General features: G+C 53.6%; 1 pseudogene; it reads left to right on the plus strand.

The window, feature by feature from the left end:
* The first annotated feature begins 2,704 nt into the window (after positions 1–2,704).
* On the plus strand, positions 2,705–23,390 carry LOC139361207 (SH3 domain and tetratricopeptide repeat-containing protein 1-like; annotated as a pseudogene).
* The last annotated feature ends 1,875 nt before the right edge of the window (positions 23,391–25,265 follow it).

Raw genomic sequence — 25,265 nt, forward strand, 5'->3', positions numbered from 1 at the left:
AAAAAAATTTTGTCTGAGTTCAGATTTTACACCAATATTTAGAAAATCTGCAAAAGAACTTTTAGGAATGTTCTCAGGCATCCAGTTCAGCCCCCTGCGCACATTGTCATAAAATCCGAGTGTGTGTACAGGGAGACGCATTCCTTTCTGTTCTCATCACAGGTCCTTCCCTGGCTCTGCACCTGCCTGTCATGCGCGTCCGTGTGAAGAGACCACCAAACAGGCTTTGTGTGAACAATACAGCTTTTTAATCACCTGGGTGCAGGCGGGCTGAGTCTGAAAAAGAGAGTCAGCGAAGGGAGATAAGGGTGGGGGCGTTTTATAGGATTTGGGAAGGTAAAGGAAAATTACAGTCAAAGGGGGGTTGTTCTCTGGTGGGCAGGAGTGGGAGTCACAAGGTGCTCAGTGTGGGAGCTTTTTGAGCCAGGATGAGCCAGGAGAAGGAATTTCACAAGATAATATAATCGCTTAAGGCAAGGACCGGTCATTTTCACTTCTTTTGTGGTAGAATGTCATCAGTTAAGGTGGGACAGGGCATTTGCACTTCTTTTGTGATTCTTCAGTTACTTCAGGTCATCTGGGTGTATACATGCAAGTCACAGGGGATGCGATGGCTTGGCTTGGGCTCAGAAGCATGACATTGTCCTCTTCCCGACCTTCCCTACCTTTTCCCTCCTGTGCGGTTCTCTCACAAAGTGAATGGCCTCAGCCACAGCTTCTCTGCAGCTGCATCAGACTGTGGCGACAGGCATGGTGGCTCCTGCAGGGCCTGCTGTTCCCACGGAGCCCAGTCTTGCTTGCCGCTGCAACTTGGTCACCATTTTGCACCGAAAGTATGTAATTCTACGGAATGAGAGCCCACATGCTGGGAATGGAGGCATCTTTATCACGTTGCTCTGCATATTTTAATCTTGGGTGGAAAGTATGGAAAAGTATGTGATACCTGTGGTTTGATGTCAGAAGGACGTTGTGAACTTGACGTGGACTGAGGATGTTCAGGTGCAACAGGCACCCCGGCTTCATTAAATGAGACTTCCCCATCTCCCTGCCAGGCACGCACAGGTGTATGGCCACATCTTATGTGTTATCCTTATCTAGAGTGCGCCTTGTCGTCATGCTTAAAGTTCCATGATGATATTCTGCCTCATAGAGTAGGTCCCAAATCACATTCAACACAGAAATGTACTCTTGCTATTCTACATAGAAAGTGCTTTCATATGGCCGGGCGCGGTGGCTCAAGCCTGTAATCCCAGCACTTTGGGAGGCCGAGACGGTTGGATCACGAGGTCAGGAGATCGAGACCATCCTGGCTAACACGGTGAAACCCCGTCTCTACTAAAAAATACAAAAAACTAGCCGGGCGAGGTGGCTGGCGCCTGTAGTCCCAGCTACTCGGGAGGCTGAGGCAGGAGAATAGCGTAAACCCGGGAGGCGGAGCTTGCAGTGAGCTGAGATCCGGCCTTTGCACTCCAGTCTGGGCGACAGAGCGAGACTCCGTAAAAAAAAAAAAAAAAAAAAAGAAAGTGCTTTCATATACCAAGTGGGAGAGCAGTCCTAAAATCTGGGCTGGAATCGCAGAAGGAAGGCATTGGAAAGCAACAGATTCCCTAGTCCAAAGCTGATTTTTGATGAACCTAGAAACAGGACCAAGAGAAGTGAATTTGCCTAAGGCCCTAACAGTGTCTCACGGTAGCATTTGAACCTAACAGTTTCTTGACCTATTTCTTTAAATGATTAGTCATGCTTCCTCTGATTCCTATATAAACGTATTCCTCATTCATTCTTCTGTTTCAGTGAATTATTGCGGTGCTACCACGTAACAGTATTTGAGTCAAAATGTGGCAGTGTTTATCCTTTTCCAAGGTTTTTAGTTGCACAGTTTGTCAAAGTTGTGCTTACAGTTTCTTGTTGGTTGCAAGGTGTCCTTTCAGAAGCCAATTGTGTGGTGTATTTACGTTGATTGTTGGAGCTAGTTTGGTTAGAACCTACTTCAAGTGTCTGGTGTGGGCCTGGGGGACAATGACAACTGCCCGCTTCATGGGCAGAGATGAAGTAATTGCTTCCTGGGAACTACCATCCTCCTGGCCACACTCTCCAGCCCATTTCATTTGTGTTGGTTTCCTTGGCATCTGCATGGTTCTGGCTTCATGTGAGTCTCATTTATTTTAGCATATGACTTCAGGCTGTGGGGAAGAATGGCCATTTTAGCACAGAGATGCACACAAAGGAACAACTGGCTAAATGTGTGTGAAGACATTCTTGGGGGGGGGGGGTTTATTTCTTTTATTCTGTAACAGGCAGTCTGGGAAGCATTCTGGACATGTGGCCTGCACTGTCACAGTTCCTCCCTGCAGGATCGCAGATGTTTGGAGATTGTAGTGATAACTGTTATCATTGAGAATGTCATTCTCACAGGCTCTAATAAGTCAGGATTTATTCAGTGTTAATTTGTTAAAGACAACTGTGTTTCTAGCCAAATCCACGGGAGACGTTTCTCCCGGTAGTGTTGCTGGGGGTATTCCCATGGCTTAGTCTTAGGGGAGCACACGCCTTTGAATACTGCTGAAGCTGTGAGTACCCAAAGCGCACCGGAGTACTTTGCCATACGGGGTGTTAGTCACTGATACACGTCTCAGTCAGACCTGATGGATTCTTGACCCCTTCCTTTTTTAATGTTTTAATTTTTATTTATTTATTATTATTTTTTAAGAGCACAACCCCTCAGGTGGCCACCATGAATCTCTGGTGTTTTCAGTTGGCTGCAGCCTATTTGTCATCTGTGGTTCAAACATACTCGAAGCCTGATGATGCTTGCCTCTGTTGTTCTTCTGCTGTGTGACCTCCGTGCCCGCAGGGTTCAAGACTGTCAGAGCTGGGAGCCACCTTCACAACTACCAGGGTTTCCGGAACCTCCTTTATCTACTCCTGGGGATGGAAGAGATGTCATCAGAGGTGAAGGCCTATTAGGTTTACATGCCATTGATAACGAATGAGGTTTTCTTTTATATAAGGGGAGCTTCTTATAACGTGCTTTACTAGGGTAAAGAAGCTTTTGAGGTTTGCTTTCTCTGGAAAGATAATTTGTGATCCTGCAGTTGTTTTCAACAAAAATATAATTTGCATACCAGTGCATGTTGTATTACTGAGCACTGGCTGACAAATGGTTCTTAACTCGTCATTCACTCCGCCACTGTTTCTTGAATGGCATATGTGTGCCAGCTGTAGTAGGAACTTGCTAGGCTCTAGGACTAACCCTTATGAAATAGGGGTCCTGGGGGAAGCAAATGCATATAACTATAAACATTTGAGGGGATATCAGAGGGGGTGCCTATAGGTGCAAAACTTCGTTCATTCATTGCCCCATCTAGGAGGTTTTGTGTCTTAGCAGCGTGTTCCATAGCAACACATCCCTCTATCAAAATATTCATCATATTATTTTGAAATTCTCTGCTTAGGTATGTGTTTTTCCGACTAAGTTTAGAACTGGTTAAGGACAGGCTATGGCGTATGTATTATATATATCTACACACACACACATATTTATATATATACACATTACCATTTTAAATATACAATATATATTTATATATGTACACACATATATATTTCTCCCTCTCTATATATACATACACACCATACACATATACACACACACACACACACACACACACACACACACTTCTACTGCCAAGCACAGAAAGTCAAAACTCGGCAAGAGTTCTTTTAGTGTTCATGAAAAAATAGATGTGTTAGTTGAGAGTGTCCTTAAGTTGCCAGGGGAAAGACAGGATGGATTCACAAAGGGAGATAGTGTGTTTTTTTTTTCTTTGTTTAACTCTTGAATTCCAAATAATTCTGACTTATGGAAAAGTTGCAAAAATAGTATAGAGAATTCCCATATACTCTTCCCTCAGATTCCCCAAACATTTCACCCCATTTGTACTTTCTCTCTCTGTGGATATAATTTTTTTTTTTTTCTGAAATGTTTGAGAGTGGAAGGTAGAATGCAGACCAGGGTGAAAGGCAGAAGGAGAGAGGTGGGTTGGGAGGCTTTTTTTTTTTTTTTTAACCTTCTAAGATGGAGTTTCGCTCTTGTCATCCAAGCTGGAGTGCAATGGCACAATCTCGGCTCACTCTAACCTCTGCCTTCTGAGTTCAAGTGATTCTCCTGCTTCAGTCTCCTGGATAGCTGGGATTACAGGCGCCCACACCATGCTCGGCTAATTTTTTATATTTTTAGTAGAGCGGTTTCACCATGTTGGTCAGGCTGGTCTTGAGCTCCTGACCTCTGATGATCCACCTGCCTTGGCCTACCAAAGTGCTGGGATTATAGGCGTGAGCCAGTGTGCCTGGCGATTGGGAGGCTTTTGCAGTAACCCAGAGCGCTATGATGAGGGCTGGACCTGGTTGGAAATGATGAGGAAGGTGAGAAGTGGTTAGGTCTGGCATATATTTTGAAAGGAGAGTTTAAATGGGTTGGATGACAAGAGAGAGAAAAAGAAGTTTTAAGGATGATGTCAAGGATTTTGGCCTGAGTAACTGGAAGACTAGAGATGCTGTTATTGGGATCGGGAAGACTATGGGAGGAGTGGGTTATAGCAGTGGGAATCAAAAGTGTGTTTTCGGCATGCTAAATTTGAGGTCCAAAAAGGGATGTCAAGAAGTGTTGGCTGGGCACCGTGGCTCACGCCTGTAATTCCAGCACTTTGGGAGGCTGAGGCGGGCAGATCACCTGAGGTCAAGAGTTCGAGACTAGCCTGATAATTATTAAAATCGATGATTGATGTTTACTAATTAATCATATTATTGCTTCTAATACTGCAGGGGGTGAACACCTACCTGTGATGTTGTTCCTAATATCTAGGGACAGAGAGCATGATTTTAGTTTTAATGCCACAGTAGGTGTACACTCACCCTGTGACACTGATCCTAGTATTGAGAGGGGTAGAATATGACATGACTCCCAACATAACAATGAATGGACAGCCACCCGGTGATATTGCTCCTAATATTCACAGAAGAAGCATATGATATTACTCCCAATATCCCAGGGAGGGTACAGCTCTTCTGTGATATGGTTCCTAGTATCCGGATGGGGAGAGGATGATAATAATTCTAGTATCGCAGGCTGTGTTCACCCAACCTGTGATATTGTTATTAATATCCTGGAAGGGAGAGGATGATATGACTCCCCATAGAGCAGGAGGCGTACACCCAGCCTGGGATATTGTTCCTAATATCCATGGAGAGGAGAGGCTGATATTACTCCCAATATGGCAGGGAGTGTACATCCACCCTGTGATATTCTTCTTTTTTTTTTTTTTTTTTTTTTGAGACGGAGTCTGGCTCTGTCGCCCAGGCTGGAGTGCAGTGGCGCGATCTCGGCTCACTGCAAGCTCCATCTCCCGGGTTCACGCCATTCTCCTGCCTCAGCCTCCCGAGTAGCTGGGACTACAGGCGCCCACAACCGCGCCCGGCTAATTTTTTGTGTTTTTAGTAGAGACGGGGTTTCACCGTGGTCTCGATCTCCTGATCTTGTGATCCGCCCGCCTCGGCCTCCCAAAGTGCTGGGATTACAGGCGTGAGCCACCGCGCCCGGCCAATATTCTTCTTAATATTACAAAGCTGAGAGGTTGATATTACTCCTAGTATTGCAGACGCCGTACACCGCCATGTGATACTCTTCCTGGTATCTGGAAGGGGAGAAGATGGTATTAATCCCCATATCGCAGGAGGTGAACACATACTCTGTGATATCTTTCCTAGTATGCAGGGAGAGAGAGGATAATATTATTCCCAATATTGCAGAAGATGTACACGCCCCCCGTGATATTGTCCTTAATATTCCAAGGCACAGAAGACGATGTTACTCCCAATATCGCAGAAAGTGTACACCGCACAGTGATGTTGTTCCCATGATCCAGGAGGGAAGAGGATGATGTGACTTTCAACCCTTGCACCCTGCAATGCTCTCACCCTGCAACACCGACACCAGCTCAACCTGACATGGACCCAGAGGTGCTGGCTGGGGGTGTTCATTGCTTCTCTTTTCTCCCTTGGCAGACTCAGTAGAGGAAGCTGTGACCGAGCAGCCGCAGGAACAAGGTGGGTTTTGCCAGTGGCTCAGGCTTCCTCTGGTTATGCGTTGGGCCTTGGGGTAATGCCGGAGGAGGGGACAGAGCTGAGTACAGTGGGCATTGGATGCGACAGTCACCCCTCTGTGGTGCGGGCTGGGGGCTTGGGGGACGTCGCCTGAAGTGGGCCTGAACCTCCCGTCTACTCTGGCACTGGAGGCTGTGGGGTCCCACACTTCTTCCAATGAACATGCTGACCCCCGCCTGGTCCCCGACCGAGGTGGGGCATCCTTTCCACTGCTGTGGCCCACATGTAGCTGTGGGTTCCTTTTTCATGACCTGGAGAAGCTGCAGCTTGCCCTGTGCTCTGCCTCAGAGATGGGAGGCCACACAGCCCTCAGCGGGTAGCAGAACTCAGAGCCTTAGGTTGCAGGGGCCTCAACTGAGGTCCCTGAAGGGTCTGCTCCTTCTTGAGGGGCTGATTCAGGGAGGCTCTCCCATCTCTCCTCTGAGGCTCTGTCGCTTCCCCTCACACAGGGTCCGCATGTGGACAGCCTGGTGATGTGAATGCACCAAGGGCCCTTGGAAGTTCCCTGGGAATGGGATCCATCCCAGTACATTCGGGATGCAGGCACAAGGTCCCACAGGAGGCCCAGGAAGCCAGTGGGGAATGGAAGGCTGTTGTATGTTTGCCTCGGGGAGGGGGTGGTTCCACCCTCTGCCAAAGTCTCTGGAGCAAAGGCACGTGGCTCTCCAGCTGCCCCGGAGGCCAGGGTAGTGGCTGGGAGGGGCTGTGGGCCTCTGCCTGGTGGGGGAGATTTCTTAGCTCATCTAGTGTAGTCAAGTCACATTTGCCTCTAAATCATATTTATTTATTTTTTTAATGCCAAGGCTTTACAGATGAATAAGGAGGCAGTTTGTATTGAAAATATTTTTTGCAAGTGAGCTTGAAACAGAAGGTCTGTTTAAATCTAGGTTTTTTCCTTCCCAGTAATGCCTCCTTTCATCCCAGGTTTTCCAACAGGAAATGCGCTTGTTTGCTCACCTCTGGGAGGGGGCTTTGGCTAGGAATCCACCAAAGCCAGCAGGCACCAGTGGGTTGCTTGAGCAGGCTGGCCTTTGTTAGGAAGCGAGGGCTTCAGGTTTTCAGACCATCCAAGGTGAAGGTGGCCACAGGGGCCTGGAAGCTTTCCCATCCTTCCTGCAGGGATGGTCCGTTTCCCTGCACGGAGCTGGGTACATGGGTACAACACCCCTGTCCTGTGCCGTCGGTGGCTTTACCAACTTTGCATAGCAGCTTTTGAGCTGATCAATAGCTCTGATTGGCTGTTGAGGATTTCATGGATTCCTGTACCCCACCGGGGGGCCCAATATGCTGACAAAAGTTCCATTTGTAGTTGTAGTGCTGCATATACATGGGTCCAGTTAGAAGGCTTTGATTCTATCTAAAGGGAAAGGCATCTCTGAGGGATCACTGAGCTGACATAGTCTCCTAAAACCATGATGTGAGGTGGCGACAAAGCAGGACAGGAGGGTGATTTTGTAGGAGAGTCGGGCCACGGGCCTGCGTGTTCTCTGTGTCCCCGGAGATCGTACGTGCTCCAGACCCTGGGTTTGCATTGCGCATAATTCTCAAGGGCTCATGGCAAGCTGCGCCAGGGACACAGAGGACGGGGATGCAGGGATCCTGCCCCAAGTGGACCAAGGACTCACTGTTGGACTCTAATCTGTCTAGAGTCCATCCCTGCACGGACCATCCCTGCAGGTGTTTTTGTGACTTGCAGAAATACCTCCACCTTGCCTGGGCCTGGAGCCACAGGAGACCCTGCCGAAGGTGAAGAATGTTCTGGAACAATGCAAGACCTGCCCAGGCTGCCCCCAGGAGCCAGCGTCCTGGGGTCTCTGTGTAGCATCCAGCAACGTGAGCTTGCAGGACCCCGAGGAGCCCTCCTTCTGCTTGGAAGCTGAGGATAACTGGGAGGATCCAGAGGCCATGAGCTCACTGCTGCTGTTCCGGAACACCTCTGGATTCAAGGCCAGCTTCTGTGGCCTGTACAACCTGGCGCTGCCATGGCTGAGCAGCATGTTCAGCAGCTTTAGCGACGAGTAGGAGCTGACTGGGTGCCTGGCACAGGCCTGAGGGGCGGCCAAGAAAGGTGGCCTCCTCATGGCCCTGGCCAGGCTCTGCTTCCTCCTGGGGCGACTGTGCAGCAGGAGGCTCAAGCTGTCCCAGGCCCGGGTGTACTTGGAGGAAACACTGGGGGCCCTGGAGGGCAGCTTCGGGGACCTGTTCCTGGTGGTGGCTGTGTACGCCAACCTGGCCGGCATTTACTGGAAGCAGAACCAGGAGAAGTGTACACAGGTGGTTCCCAAAGCCATGGCCGTGCTCCTGGGGACGCCTGACCACATCTGTAGCACCGAGGCAGACGGGGAGCTCCTGCAGCTGGTGCTGCAGTGGGCGGTGGGTGGCCAGAGCCAGCAGGCCTAGGCCCGGGCCTGCTTCCTGCTGGCCAGGCACCACGTGCACCTCAAGCAGCCTGAGGAGGCCCTGCCCTTCCTAGAGCAGCTGTTGTTTTTGCACAGGGACTCGGGAGCCCCAGACGCTGCGTGGCTCTCAGACTGCTGCCTACTCCTGGCTGACATCTACAGCCGCGAGTGCCTGCCCCACCTGGTGCTGAGCTGTGTCAAGGTGGCCTCATTGAGGACACAGGACTCGCTGGCTGGTTCGCTGAGGAACGTGAACCTGGTGTTCCAGAACGCCCTCCAGCCCCAGAGCCTCCCCACCCAGACTTCCCACTACCTCAGGCGAGCGCTGGCCTCCCTAACCCCGGGAACAGGCCAGGCGCTGCGCGGCCTTCTCCACACCAGCCTGGCCCAACTGTACAGCCACCATGGCTACCATGGCCCAGCCATCACCTTCATGACGCAGGCGGTGGAAGCCAGTGCTGTTGCCGGAGTCCGTGCCATCGTGGACTTCCTGGTGGCCCTGGCCTGGCTGCATGTGCTTCATAGGCAGAGCCTGGTGGCCCTGAACATCCTGCAGTCTGTCCAGGATGCAGTGGTGGTCAGCGAGGACCAGGAGGCTGTGATTGCCAACATTGGTGGCCGTGGCTCTGAAGAGGACGGGCCAGACGAGGCAGGCAGCCGAGGGCTACTACCACGCACTACCGGTGGCTTGGGACGTGGGCCAGCGGAGGAACCAGGCAGTGTTGCTGGCCAACTTTGGGACCAGCTGGCCCAGCACTACCTCCTGGAGGCTGTACGTCTGTTCTCGAGGCTTCCCTGTGGGGAGTGTGGCCGGGACTTCACCCATATACTCCTGGGCTACCTCTTCACCTGCCAGGGCCCGGCCCAGCAGTGCAAGGGCTACTATGAGTGGGCCCTTCTGGTCGCCGTGGAGAGGGACCACGTGGAGAGTGAGTGCCCCAGTTCCTCCTGTGCGCCTTCTGGGGCCACTTGGGTCAGGGCACACCTGGGGTTTGTGATTCGGAAACAAGTGGTGGTTTTTCCACCATCGAAAGCGCTGAGTTATGGCCAGCAGCAGATGTTGGCAAACTCCCTGGAGACAGGCCGTTCCCATGTAGGGCCAGCCCCTCTGTACCCTACTGAGGCAGGCAGCTCTTCCTGGTTTGCCCAGGGACCATCCTGCCTTGAGCACGGAAATTCCTGCGTGCTGGGAATCCCTAGACATAACCCTGGGATCAAGGCATGTTGTGCTGAGCTAGGACTTGGGGCCCCTCCATGATCCAGGCCCTGAACGCCAGTTCTTGTGCTTGTGTTTGCTTGGTATCTCGGCAGCCCTGTGCACCGGTCATCCCACTTCACAGAGGACACAGGGGCGGGTGATTGCCCAAAGCCACAGAGCAGTTCACGCAAAAGCAGCTCGTGCTGAGTGTGCCAGGCCCCACCCACAAATGGGGCTTGTGGGGTCCTCGGGAGGGAGGTGCTGAGTGTGGGAATGTGAGCTTCAGGCCAGAGAAGCCACAAAAGGGTGAGTGGCGTGATCGCGGGGCAGCACTTGGCCCCGGGTTAGGGAAGCCTCTTTAGTCTGGGACCAGAGGGTTGAGAGGATTTAGTCAAGTAATAGGTGTGGATGAGGGGCTGATGGTGTAGCCCGTGTGAAGGCCCAGGGGTGAGTGAGTGGGGGTGAGTCAGCGAGGATGGGTGGGGTGTGAGTGGTGGTGAGTGAGCGGGAGTGTGAGTGGGGATGAGTGTGGTGTGAGTGGGGGTGAGTGAACGGAAGTGGGAGCAGAGATGAGTGGGGTGTGAGTGGGGTGTGAGTGGGGGTGAGTGAGCAGGGATTATGCAGGGAGGTGCAGAGTTGGGAGTGGGTGGGTTGGGTGCTGGATGGTGAGAAGCTCTTCTGGAGAGCTAAGCAGGGCCTGGGGCCTCAGGCTGTGGCTTGGCCTTTTCCCCAAGAGCACTGGGGAGCCACGGAGTGCTATCGAACAGTCAGTGCAGACCGAGCAGTGAACGGACAGTAGCTGGGCAGGGCTGTCCGAAATCTAGGCCTCAGAGAATAGCTGAGGAAGTTGAGTGCAGGGAAATGGCTGAGACAAGGGATACTGCTGAGGCCCCTCTGCCTTGCAGCGCTTTGTCATGGCATAGTGAGACCACTCAGAGGTGCCTCTTGTGGCCTGGACCAGAGCTCCAGGGGCTGTGCCCAAATCTGAATCTGCTCATTTCCCAGCACAGGCCTGGCACCCACTCCTGGCCCTAGGAGTGATGAGATTTTGGAAAGGACCGTGTGAAGGGGCCCCGGTCCCACACATCTGCCCAAGGAAGATTGGGGGATTCAGACCCAGGCTTCTTCCCCAGGGACATTCTCTGAATGGAAGGAGACCCTCCAGGAACCCAGCTCCCCAGCCCCCACTGCAGCCTCCGGTGGCTTCTGGCACAATAGCCTGTGGTATGTCCTCCTACGAGGCCCTCCCCTGGGTGCTGGGGGATTCAGACTTGGAAATGCAGGCCAGGGAACGGGGATCATGCTTCCCTGTCTCCCCACCCTGCGCTGAACGATCGAGGAGACCGAGGGCGGGGCTGATACCCCACATGCTTCCTTGGGGTCATTTTTGAGTCACTTTCGGTAGTTTGTGTCCTTCTAGGAGTTTGGCTGTTGTGTCTAGATGGTCTGGCTTCTTGGTGTACAATTGTTCATCGTGTTTTCATGGAATCCTTTTATTTCTGTCGGGTCGGCAATCATGTTTCCTCTTTCATTTCTGATTTTAGAAACTTGGGTTTGTAATTGTTTATTTATTTTTATTAGAGATGGGGTCTCATCGTGTTCTCCCAGGGGGGTCTTGAATGCTGGCCTCAGCGATCCTTCCCCCTCGGCCTCACAAAGTGCTGGGATGACAGGCGTGAGCCAAGGTGCTCAGTCTCTAATTTTAGTCGTTTGTGCCCCATCTTTGTTTTCTTGGTCAGTCTGGTGAAAGATTTGTCACTTTTGTTGTTATTTTCAAAAAACCCACTTTTAGTTCTGTTGATTATCTCTTTTGTTTTTCCATTCTCTGTATTTTTACTTCCCATTTCCACTCTCACATTTATTATGTTCTTCCTTTTATTCACTTTGGGTTTAGTTCATTTTCTAGTTTCTCAAGGTGGAAAGTTAGGCTTTTGATTTAAGATTTTTTTTCTTTCTTTGAATGTAGACCTTTACAGTTATAAATTTCCCTTTCAGCACTGCCTTAGCTACATCTTGGTGTTTTTGATACACTGTGCTATTTTTTTTTTTTTTTTAAGTTTTGCTCTATTGCCCAGGCTGGGGTGCAGTGGTGCAATCTTGGCTCACTGCAACTTCTACCCAGGTTCAAGTCATTCTCATGCCTCAGCCTCCTGAGTAGCTGGAATTACAGATGTGCACCACCACACCCGGCTAATTTTTGTATTTTTTTTTTTATAGAGACAGTGTTTCACCATGTTTCCCAGGCTGATCTCAAACTCCTGGACTCAAGCGATCCTCCCGCCTCAGCCTCCCACAGTGCTGGGATGAGAGGTGTGAGCCACCGTGCTGGCCCGGGCTGTGCATTTGTTTGTATTCTTTTCAAATTAATTTTCAGTTTCCCTGATAGTCTCTTCTTTGACTCACTGGTTGTTTAGGAGTGTGTAGTTTTCCCATATTTTTGAATTTCCCACGTTTCCTTCACTGTCGATTTCCAGTTTCGTGCCAGTACAGCTGAAGAACACCTGTGCTTTGGTCTCAGTCCTTCTCCCTTCACTGAGGCTCATTTTGTGGCCTGGCACATGGTCTGTCATGGGGAATGTCCCATGGGCGCTCAAGAGGACTGTGTATTCAGCTGTTATTGGGGGGCGTGTGTGACAGATGTCCATTCGGCGTACCTGGTTTCCTTTGTTAATCTTCGGAATGTTTCTGACACTAGAAAATCAGAAGCTTTCCACCGTTCCCAGCGCCCTGGCTTTGGGAGAGGCCAGCGAGCCTGTGGGTTTGGAGCCTTGTTGCATGAGAGAAGCATGTGTGGAAATGCCAGGGGCCGGCTTTGAACCCCATTCCCCCAACATGATGCCGTGTGTGGCAGACGTGATGCTTGGCTTTGCTCTCTCAGGGTTCCATCTGCGACAGGGGCTACTTGTGTCCCTGGTCTCATCATCTCAGGCTGAAGGTGGCCCTGGTCCTGGCCAGAGGGGCTTTGTGAAGCAGAAATAGTTGGCCTGGTGCAGGGGCCGAGCCTGGCCAGAACCTCGGCCCTGGGAGTTGTAAAGAAGGCCGGCCTGTACCATGAGCATGTGCACCAAGCTGTGCCCATGTCACGGTGTGCTCGGCGCCTGCCCTTGCACAGGTGCATGGCCTGTCTGAGCCCAGGCTCCCCGCCTATGGGGCCCAGGTTCACAGAGGTGTGAAAGAGACAAGCACAGAGCAGGGGCCTCTGAACCCAGCCAGCCTCGCTTCGATGCTGGGAGGCTGACGTCTTCCATTTTGTCTTCTGCCCAGGCCAGCTGCGGGCCGTCCGGCGGCTGTGCTACTTCTACAGCGTCGTCATGCCCAGCGAGACCCAGTGTGTCATCTATCACGAGTTCCAGCTCTCCCTTGCCCGCAAGGTGGCCGACCAGGTGCTGGAGAGGGCAGCTCCTGGACACCACCAGTCAGCTCTACCTGTCCCTGGGCACCTAGTGGTGAGGACTGGCTTTGCAGTGGTGGGGGTGTGGAGGGGTGCAAGGGGGTTGGGGTGGCAGGGAGGGGGGCACAGGGAAGCTGGCCCAGGGCCTCCTCAGCCCCTTTCCTTTGGATCATTTGGTTCCTTGGCATCAGATGCTTTGAGTTGGTGGGTCTGGGGTCGTCCCAGGGCTGCTGCTGGCTTGTGAGTCCCAGCTTGAGTCTCCCTTATTGGGTCAAAGGTCATCTCAACCCCAGCAGAGGCAGTACGTGCACGTGCACTCTGGGCTGTTCTTCCTACTATGGTGGCCTTTGTCATCTGACCTCTGCCTGCCCCGAGTCTTGACTCCTGGCCTTCATCTGTCCCCTTAAATGTGACCACAGCAGCCACCTGTGGCTTCTCTCCCACAGAAGACAGAGCCAATTGTGTCACCTGCTTCCCCGGGGCAGGGTTTCAAGGTCTCACGTCCCATATGTGGCCCACTCGGCTTCCCCCAAACATGCTGACCTGGTGGGGTAACCATGGCCCTGGCCACCCCACCCACAGGGCCTGGTGACATTGCTGCAGTCACAGCCCCTCAAGTGTTGGACTTACTGAGAGAGCAGGGAAGGGGCCAGATTCCATGGGGACCCGGGAGACTGGCTCCAGTCTTGGCCTCAGGTTCACAGAAGGAAAATGGGTCAGTGTGCTAGAGCCATGCTTTTCAAAGTGTAGTCCCTGGACCAGCAGAGCAGCATCCATGTCACCTAGGAGCCTGTGGCAAGTGGGAGTTCTAGGGCCTGCCCCAGGCCTGTGGAGCCAGAAGCTCTGGGGGCAGGGCCAGCAAGCTATAAGGACAGGCCTCCGGGTGACTGTGATGCCTGCACACCTTGAGAACCATCGGCCTAGATAGCCTCTGAACACTAACGGCTCCTGGTGCGTTTGGAGAAGACACAGGCCATGTCTGGGAGGCAGGGGAGATGGACTAGCACACTCTTCCTGCCACAGGGCAGCATGATGCTCGATTCCCTCAGAAGGATGTCCTTCATCTTTTCCATGCCGTGTGTGTTCACCCTGGCCCTCCCAGCAGCCTGGGAAGGGCAGAACACTGCACACACAAGAGGGCCGTTCCCAGTCCCCACATTCCAGATTCATCTGTCACCAGACCCACGAGAGGAGGCAGACTGGTTCCAGGAGGATGAGAGCCCTTGTTCTGACACCTGTGTCTGATTCCAGTGATTCCAGGGCCTACAAATCCTCTCTGGACTACACCAGACGAAGTCTGGGAATTTTCATTGACCTCCAGAGAAAGAGAAGGAGGCACATGCCTGGCTGCAAGCAGGGAAGATCTATTACATCCTGCGACAGAGCGAGCTGGTGGACCTGTACATCCAGGTGAGTGGCAAGGGATGCAGGACGACCCCTGTGCTGTTCACTCTCTGTCCATCCACCCATCCATTCATCCTTCCATCATCTATTTACCTGTTCATCCTTCCATCCATCCATCCGTCATCCATCCATCTGTCCTTTCATCCATCCATCATTCATCCATCCTTTTATCATCCATCTATTCACCCGTCTATCCATCCATTCACCTGTCCATCCACCCATCCATTCATCCTTCCGTCATCTATCTATTTACCTGTTCATCCTTCCATCCATCCATCCACCATCCATCCATCCATTCTTCCATCATCTTCCCATACACCTGTGGGTCCTTCCATTCACCCATCCATCATCCATCCATCCATCATCCATCCTTCCGTCCATCCATCCATCATCTATCCATCCATCCCTTCATCCATCCATCCCTCCATCATCCATCCATCTGTTCATCCATCCATCCATCATCCATCTACCTGTTCATCCTTCCATCCATCCATCATCCATCCATCCATCCATCCATTCTTCCATCATCTTCCCATACACCTGTGGGTCCATCCATCCATCCTTCCATCATCCATCCATTCATCTGTTCGTCTTTCCACCCATCCATCATCCATCCATCCATCATCCATCATCCATCCATCTTTTTATCCATCCATTCACCTGTTCATCCATCCTTCCATCCATCTTTCCATCATCGATCCAACTGTTCATCCTTCTATCCATCCATCCATCCATCATTCATTAATCTATTCACTTCTTCATCCATCCATTCACCTGTTCGTCCATCCATTCATCCATCCTTCCATCCTTCCATCCATCCATCCTTTCATCCATCTTTCCATCCATCTTTCCATTATCCATCCATTCAGCTGTTCATCCTTCTATCCATCCAACCATCTTCCATCCATCCATGATCCATCCATTCACCTGTCCATCTATTCATTCATCATTCATCTTTTTATCATCCATCCATTCACCCGTCCATCCATCCATTCATTCACCCGTCCATCCATCCATTCACGTGTTCATCCATGCCTCCATCCATCCTTCCATCATCCATCCATTCACCTCTTCATTCTTCCATCCACCCATCCTTTCATCATCCATCCACTCGCCTGCTCATCCTTCCATCCATCCATCCATCATCCATCCATCCATTCTTCCATCATCCATGCATTCATCTGTTCGTCCTTCCATCAATCCATCCATCCATTTATCCATCCATCCATCCATCATCCATGATCCAACTGTCCATTCATCCATCCATCATTCATCCATCCTTTTATCATCCATCCATTCACCCATGTATCCATCCATTCACTTTTTCATCCATCCATCCATCCGTCCATTCTTCCATCATCCATGCATTCATCTGTTCATCCTTCCATCAGTCCATCTTTCCATTTATCCATCCATGCATCCATCATCCATTCGTGTCCATTATTCCATCCATCATTCATCCATCCTTTTATCATCCATCCATTCACCCGTGTATCCATCCATTCACTTTTTCATCTGTACATCCATCCATCCATTCATCCTTCCATCATCTATCCATCCTTCCATCATCCATCCATCCTTCCATCCATCCATCCATCCATCCATCCATCCATCCATTCATTATGCATGCATCCATCATCCATACTTCATCATCCATCCACTTGCCTCCTGTTCATCCTTCCATCCATCCATCATTCATCCATCTATCCATTCATCCATCCATCATTCATCCATCCTTTTATCATCCACCCATTCACCCGTCTATCCATCCATTCATCTGTTCATCCATCCATCCGTCCATTCATCCTTCCATCATCCGTCCATTCACTTGTTCATCCTTCCATCCATCAATCATCCATCCATCCATCCATCCATCATCTATCATCCATCATCCACCCATTTATCCATCCATCCATCATCCATCCATACTTCCATCATCCATCCATTCACCTGTTCATCCTTCCATCCATCCATCATCCATCTATTCATCCACCCATCCATTCATCCACCCATCCATCATCCATCCACCCATCCATTCACCCATCCGTTCATCCATCCATCCATCATCCATCCATCCATCATCCATCCTTTCACCCATCCATCCATTCACCTGTTCGTCCATTCATCCATCCATCATTCATCCATCTACCCACCAATCTACCTATTAATCCATTCCTCCATACATCTATCTGTCCATTTGTTTATCCATACATTCGTCTATCCACCATCTATCCATCCACATGTACATACATCATCTACCCTCCACCCATCCATACATTATCTACACACGCAAACATACATACAGACATACACACATCATTCCACCCACCCACCCATCCATCCATCCATCCATCCATCCATCCATCCATCCATCCAAGTATTCATCTATCCACACACCCTTCCATCCATCCATGTGTCTACATCTCATCCATTCATCCATCCATCCACTCATTCCTAAGCCACTGCTGAGCACCTGTTGTGTGCCTTTTCCCTCCCTCCAACTGGTTCCCTCACATCCTCCCCCGGTGGCCAGCATCTTCTCCCTGAGGGCAGAGGCGCGGCCCCTCACAGTGCACAGCACCTGCTGGTATACAGCACATGCTCATATAATGTGACCACTCAATTAACACACAGAAGAACTTGCTCCAAGCGACATGTGGCACATCTCCTTATAAAATGAATCTATCATAGTGGCTGTTTTCAGAGGCTTTCCCAAACACAGTGTGATCTGGAACAAATTGTGAAGCCCACGAGCCTGATGAAGCTTTCATTATTGAGCACCTGCTATATACCTCCTTGAGCTGAGGAGAGGGATGAAGAGCTCATGGCCAAGAGGGGACCAGGCCCACCCACAAACACTGCTGATGTGGCAGGGATGTGGCAACGCAGAAAGGAGCCAGGGGCTGGGCTCCCAGCAATCTGGGGGCCACGGAGACTGGTTTGAGTGCAGGGGGAGTGGGCTAGGGCTAGCCCTGTTGGTAGGATTCATAGGTGTCGGGCTCCTGGGCTGCAGCTGCTCAGTCAACTCCTGGCACTCAGGAGCATCAGTTCATTGTCCTAATGCCAGTGGTGGGGGCAGCCCTAATGCACAAGGTCTGAAAAATGCTCAAGTGTACCTGTAGTGTGTGAGAGGAAGGAGCCTGGCAAAGGTGCGTGTAGCCACCTCGCTAGGTGTGGGTCTTGAGGGAACTTCTGTCTCCTTTCAGGTGGCACAGAATGTGGACCTGTACACAGGCAACCTCAACCTGGGGCTGGAGCTGTTTGAGGCAGCTGGAGACATCTTCTTCAATGGGGCCTGGGAGCGGGAGGAAGGCCTGTCCTTCTACCGGGTGAGCTGGCCTGTGGGCTGATGTGGGTGGGCCTCAGTGGGACACCTGGAGGGCTGAGGCACAGGTGTGGCAGGGTAGAGGCCTCCCAAATGGAGGCAGGGCCACCCATGCACATGATGAGTTTCCAAGTGGTCTCACCGGGAATGATATTGACCATGCCCCTGCCTGGGACAAACGCTCGGGGCCTGGACGTGACAATGGCTCTCCCCTTGTACCTGATGACCTCAAGCAACCATGAGTGGGAAGTCCTGTCCCCATCTTCCAGATGAGGAAACTGAGGCTCAGAGAGGCACAGGGACATGCCAAAGGACACACAGCATATCAGTGGGAGACCCAGGTCTGCATGCACCCCGAAGTGGGACGGCTTCTCCTTTCCTCTGAGCTCACGGTGTGGCTCAGCCCTGGGCACAGATCAATGTGGTGTTTTTAGAGCAGAGAGGAGTGCTGGCTCCCCCCAGTCAGACCCCCGGTGCCCAGGTGGGAGAGGCTGGTCTGAGGCTGTCGGGTGTAGCTGGATGGGCCTCAGGTGACTCTTCAGCCCCCAACTTGGATGTCTGAACTGTGTGTTATCCCAGAGCACAGAGCTGTGTCGAGGTGCAGGGGTAGCTGGGGTGTGGGAAGCTCCAAGCACATGTTTGAGCTCTGAGGAGGGCGCTGGGCAAGGTGGGTGCTGCGGGAAACCTGACCCCACCTGCCTGTGTGGTAGGACCGGGCCCTGCCCCTGGCAGTGACTACGGGCAACCGCAAGGTGGAGCTGCAGCTACAGCTGTGCAACAAGCTGGTGTCACTGCTGGCCACACTGGAGGAGCCCCAGGAGGACTTGGAGTTTGCCTACATGGCCCTAGCACTCAGCATCACTGTGGGTGCGTCCCCTGAGCCCCCGCCCTGCCAGGACCCACACTTTGCCAGAGCCCAGCCTCCAGGTCTGCAGGCCAGGAGCTGAAACAGCTACTGGATTTTCCTGGTCTCCTGTCCAGGCAGGCAGCTCTGCCCAACTGGCTTCCCCGTCCGGCTGTGGGGCACAGCCCGAGGTCTCTCATGCAGTGCAGAGCTCCCTGTCTAACTGAGCTCTGCTTCCTCTGCCTGTTCCCGCTGCTGACCACAAGGGCCGCCCAGTGTGCCCTCTGCCTTCCAGACATCCCAGGCATCTCGTTGGTCCCTGTATGTGTCAGGCTGAGTGGCACATTCCCTTTCTCTTGTGCCCTTCCCACCCTCATCAACCACACGGCTCTCTGGCTGATAAAATCCCAGTTCCCCTTCCAGCAGTCTGCCCCTTAAGGCCGTGCATCCCCTGGTGCTGTGCCAGGGTCATCTGTCCCCCTGCAGAGACAGGGAACCCTAGGCAGGCCACATGCCCCAGCGCCTTGTGCCCCGTGGCCCAGTACACAGTAGGTGTGCAGCTGACTCCCCAAGGTAGAGGGCTCTGATCATGACACACCCAGGAGGAGTCGGATGTCACGTCTGTGGGTTGCCTGGAGCCGGGGAGCCCGGGAGCACCTGCACTGCATGGCTTTTGGGCTCCCCTGGTTAAAACCAGTGAGCAAAGGCAGGTGGCTATGTGTAGGCACAGACCTGGGCCATCCAAGTCCGACTTTGCCAAAGCCTCTCAGTAGACAGGGGCAGGCCTTATTAGCTCTGCTTTGCAGATGGAAAAGTGAGTCTGGGAACCTGGAAGGGAATGGCCAGAGCTGCCCAGGTGACCACAGGTGCCTGGACACAAGCCACGTGTGCTGCCTGGGGGTCTGTATACTTCCTCCTGAGGGGCATGTTCCCTCCCTGCCCCAGAGAGCCACATCCTCACACCTGCCCCTTTGGCCTCCACCCCAGGGGACCGGCCGAACGAGCGTGTGGCCTACCACCGGCTGGCCGCCCTGCACCACTGGCTGGGCCATGGCAAGCTGGGGGAGCACTTCTACCTCAAGGCCGTTTAGCTCTGCAACTCGCCGCTGGAGTTCGACGAGGAGACCCTCTACTACGTGAAGGTGTACCTGGTGCTCGGTGACATCATCTTCTACGACCTGAAGGTGGGTGGGGAGGGTCAGGGCTCGGGGTGTTCCTGGCCCCCTTGGAGTGGGATCTCCATCCGGACCCCAGAGGCCTGGGATCCAACCTTTCTTAGGAATGGCCCAGTGGCCTCCCTGGAGCTCTACACCCAGCTGGAGGAGCCGGCAAGGTTAGCAGGTAAAACCTAGCTCCCCAGATGGCCAGGCCCCACCCTCAAGAACTCAGTCTCAGCCAGGGAGGCTGACACATGAGTGGGCAATGGTGGCCTCTGGGTGAAGAAGGGGGATTGTAGTCAGGGGGCCCTCCTGGAGGAGGTGACACCAAAGCTGAGTCTTGACAGTCAAGTGTCAAGGTGCATTTAACAAAGAAAACAGGGTCGGGAGAGTGACATTTCAGAGGATGCCATCATCCTCACATTGAATCCACGTTGCAAGATCCAACCCAAATCTTGGCGCCTCCTCTAGGAAGCCTGCCCAGGGTGCCAGCCTGCACTGAGCAACTCCTTCCTGGAGTCCCGAGACACCTTGAATCTTCACATCACCCAGGAAGGGTGGGGTGGGACCAGTGTCTTACCATTGGGTTCACAGACAGGGAAACCCCAGCTCAGGGCAGGTGCAGTGGGGCGGGGCCCCAGCCAGCCAGGCTGAGGCCTTGTTAGGTCGGGTGTGTCTCGAGGGGAGGTGCTGTGCTCCCTCTGCCCCCAGCCCTGCAGGGGTGGAGAGCTGGGATTGGCAGACTGAGACCTGTGGTGTCTCCACCCATCTGCCCAGCGGGCACCGCTCCTCCTTAGCATCACACCAGCCTCGTGTCAGTGCTCCTTACGGGCTGAGGGGCCAGGGCACTCCAGTCCAGGGGCCGAGATCTTGGGGGCCTTAGAACAACATGAGGAGCTGGGGCAGCCCTAAGACCCTGCCCCGTATACCCCACCGCAGGCCTGTGGCTGCCCGGGAGGTCCCCGCCCAGTACTGGCGACACCTGGTGGTCAGACGTGGTTTCTGTGGCCTCCCAAGTCCCAGCCAGATAGGGAGGTGCCAAGTGTCAGGCCCAGGGGGACGCTGTTCACCACTCAGGGGCACGCCTGGGACCCAGGGGGACGGGCCTCCCAGAAGAGGCCTTTATCTCTCTTGGTCAAGCCTGCCGCCCACTCCGCCTGTCCAGGAGAAAGGAAAGCGCCAAGTAGCACAGCCCTCCTTCCCATGCACAGTCCTCCTTCCCATGCACAGCCCTCCTTCCCATGCACAGCCCTGCTTCCCATGCACAGCCCTCCTTCCCATGCACAGCCCTCCTTCCCATGCACAGCCCTGCTTCCCATGCACAGCCCTCCTTCCCATGCACAGCCCTGCTTCCCGTGCACAGCCCTCCTTCCCGTGCACAGCCCTCCTTCCCGTGCACAGTCCTCCTTCCCATGCACAGTCCTCCTTCCCATGCACAGTCTTCCTTCCTATGCACAGCCCTCTGGGCCTCATCGTGACTATGCTGTCAGCACAGGCCAGCTTCCCACAGGGAGGTCCCCTTGGAATTATCCAATGGCGGCTGTCTTTCCAAGGCTACACCCTCCTCCATGTATAGGAGGCTCTGGACCCAGGGCCCAGAGGAGTGGGAGAAGAAGCCGGGCTGGATAGGACCTGGAAGGCTGGCAGAGAAGCAGGGGTAAATGGGCATCTTTGCCAATTGCCTCTAAAATGGGGTCCCCTTTAGTCTACACATGAGAGTGAGCCCTGGAATAGGGTGGATTAGGTGTTTACTGGCTCAGGCTGTCACTCACTACAGGCACATGGAAATGCACACGCAAATGCGCACAGGCACACGCACACACAGGCGCGCACACACACACGTGCACACAGAGGCATGCACACAGGCACACACAGGGACATGCACGCACAGGAACACAAACACGCACATTCACATGCACAGGCACACACACAGACATATGCATTGGCTGGCTCCTTCCTGTTTAGTTGGGAAGCCCCCACCCCTTCAGGAAGCCTTTGCCTTCCACACCCGGCTGAGTCTGGGGCCTCCTGGGCTTCCCTCTGCCACAGCCCGGGCCACCCTGTGTGGTCAGTGTTCACTCCCAGGTCCCTCAGACTGGAAGCAAGGACGTTAGGCTCAACCATGCACCCAGCACAGAGTCCAGTGTTCGGCTGGGCCGGGGGGCGTTGGATGAGCGGTGGCGGTGACTCGGGGCCTTCTCACGCCCCTGCTCCATGTGAGAGGCGGGGCAGTGAGGGAATGGACTGCTGCATCTTGGACTCTGTCATTGGCCCTGGGAGCCATCTTGAGATGGTAAAGAGGGACAGGCCAGGCATGGGTCTTAGAGAGGTCCCTTGGGTGACCGCCATGTGGAGGAGGTGCCTGGGGAGAAGCCGGGTGGGGGATGGGAGGGTGAAGGAGGAGGTCTGGGAGGCGGCATCCCAACCCAGGGATGGTGAGTTTGAGCCAAAGACGCATTGAAAATGGGAGTGGATGTCTGGGGAGTCACACTCCGTCAATATTTCAGGGAACATTGCCAGAGAGGACACCTGTGAGATGGTTTTGTACCTGGCCTGGCCCGTGGAGGGCCTGGAAATGGTCAGCATGGACAGGGGCCAGAGGGAAGCCTGGGTCACTCAACGCAGTGCCCCTGCTGTGGCTTGGAGCCACGGGTCCTGCATGGAACTCTCAGAGCAGGCAGGATCTGCCCTGACCTCAGTCCATGGGGAAAGCAGCCACTGCCTGCAGAGAGGGTGGCACTGGGGCAGGAGGCTTGGGGTGAGTGGGGCGTAGGGACAGTCAGGAAGGCTTCCAGGGGTGTCAGGGTCGTCCCCACCTCCTGCAGCTGAGACCACAGCAGTGTCACAGGCTTCGGGGCTCATGGGGTGAGCCAGCATCGGATGGACATGTGGAATGACCTGGACACAGGAACGGCCTCTGGGAAGACGGGCTCCGAGTCCCCCTTTTGCTGACCATGACCTGTCCCCTTCAGGATCCGTTTGATGCAGCCGGGTACTACCAGCTGGCACTGGCAGCCGCCGTGGACCTGGGCAACAAGAAGGCACAGCTGAAGATCTACACGCGGCCGGCCACCATCTCCCACAACTTCCTCCTGGACTGCGAGAAGTGGCTCTTCTTCTACCAGAAGGCCAGGACCTTCGCCACAGAGCTCAGCGTCCACAGGGTCAACCTACCTCCTCTGCCACTCTGCGGGTGGGCCCCCTGGTTGGCCTCCAGCCACCCTCGCTGAGGACAGTATCCGAGGGAGTGGGTTTTGTGCAAGGAGGATGATCTCCTGCCTCTCCTGGTGTCTCCCGTAGCTCATTTTCTGGGTAATGAAAGCATAAAAGCAGGGTTCAAATAGCAATAAATGTTTTTTTTTTTTTTTTTTTTTTGCAAAAACATACCGAAGTCCCCATGGCATCCTTCCCTGTGTGCTTCCTGGGCTGTGTCTAGGGGACAGCTCCTTCCCTGGTGGCAGCCCTCTGATCTTGGGGATGAGAAGGACCGTGAGTCCAACAGACCTGGGCCAGGTCACCATGAACCTCGGTTTCCTTGGCGGCCAGAGGGGAGATGGTGATTGAACTCTGGGCAGCTCCCTGCTCTCCCTGCTCAGAGTTCTTGCTGTAGGTCTCGTGCCACCCTTGCCTTTAACCTTCAGGCCACTGTGCCCGGATGTGGGGGCTGTTAGTGTCCCTGTTCGCCATTGAAGAAATAGAGGCACAGAGAGGTTAGGAGTCTGGCCCACCGTCACACAGCAGGTAGAGGCGGACATGCAGAGCCCAGTACACTGACCACCACACCACCCTGCCAGCCTGGAGCCAGGAAGGTGTCCCCTATTAGGACCCAAGGTCAGCTCCTGGAGCTCTCTCGTGGTGTCAGGAGAGCCGCAGGCCAGTGAGGGTGGCCCCGGGGATCCCTCACTCAGTGTCCTTTGCTCCCAGACTTGGTTGGGCCGAGCCTGGCCAGTCTCACCTCTGGCCACTGGTCAGCCCTGCGGGAAGTGAGATGCAAGGATCTCCGCCTGTGTAGACGCTGCTACCCAGTATTGAAAGCCTTATCTGGGCTTCCCCCCAGCTCTCGCCACCCACCCCCTCCCCTTCCGGCCCCCGGCCCTCATCCCAGTCCCAGGAATCCCAGGTTTCCCTTCTTGGAATCTCTTGGCCCCAGGGAATACAGTTCACACGGTCTCTTTGCCAGTTTACGCAAGGAAACTGACGTTCAGAGACTGTGGGTGTCCCACGTGATTCTCACATACACTGCACTCTCCCAGACCCCTCTTTTAAACACTTTAAATGAGGTGACTTTCACATCGCATGCAATTAACTATTTCAACGCAAATAATGTGGTGGCATTTGTACATTCACAGTCCTGTGCAACCACTCACGCCATCTAGTTTCAAAATGTATTCCTCTCCCCAGAAGAAACCTCCCATCCTCACTAAGCAGTTACCCCTCCTTGGTATCCCCCAAGCCCCTCGTTTAATGGAAGGGGAAGCTGAGGCCCGGAGAGAGACTTGTCATTGGGCGGAGCTCTGATAATAAGGAATCAGGCACCAATCTGCTGCTTCAGCCCTGGGTTGGTTTTCCACCCAGCAGAAGTGACAGAGCCAGGAGGTTCTGGGACCCCATGCTTGCAGCCAGAGCCCTGCCTCGAGCCTCCCCACCAGGGGGCAGCAGAGAACTTTCCAGAACCGGCCGCGGGGCTGGCGGGAAGCAGCGGGTCAGAGCTGCTGACAAACCTCACGTGGACCCCAGATCGCTGTCTCTGTGGGTTGGGTTTGGGAATTGGAGGGGAGTCCGCATGATTGGAAACGTGAAGACAGCACGGCCTGGCTGGAGCAGCCGGAAGCGCCGTCACGTTGACTGAGGACACAGACCTCCTGTCCGCTGGGCCGGGCCTGCAGCCATTCTTCTTGCGGTGGGGCCCGTAGGTCCGGGTTTCTCTTGGTCCCTGACCTGCTTCAGAGTCCGGCGGGCTTTGGACTTCTGCCTCCCCATCTACGCCCACCCTGGCTGGTGCCATGAGGGGCCTGGATCCTGGGATCCTGTTCCTCTTGGGCAGCAGAGTCTGGGGGACCAGAGGAGATGATGGGTCTTCAAGCCCCACATTCAAACCCCAGCCCACCACTGACAGTCTGGGGGTTCGGGATGAGGGAGTTGATGTCTCTGAGCCCCAGTTTTGTCACCACTAAAATGAGGCCGATATAATGGGGCAGAGTGCCAGCCCCCGGGCTAACAGAGGCCTGTTTCCTACTGGCAATACCTCTTACTCCTAGGAAGAGCTCCAACCACCACACACTAGGGAACACTCAACCCAGGCCAACTTGTCAGAGGCACGAGAACCAGAGCGACTCCATCTTGAATGGGGGCTGGGTAAAGGGAGGCTGAGACCTGCTGGGCCGC

This window comes from Macaca nemestrina, unplaced genomic scaffold (assembly GCF_043159975.1).
Source record: "Macaca nemestrina isolate mMacNem1 unplaced genomic scaffold, mMacNem.hap1 Scaffold_102, whole genome shotgun sequence".
NCBI lineage: Eukaryota > Metazoa > Chordata > Mammalia > Primates > Cercopithecidae > Macaca > Macaca nemestrina.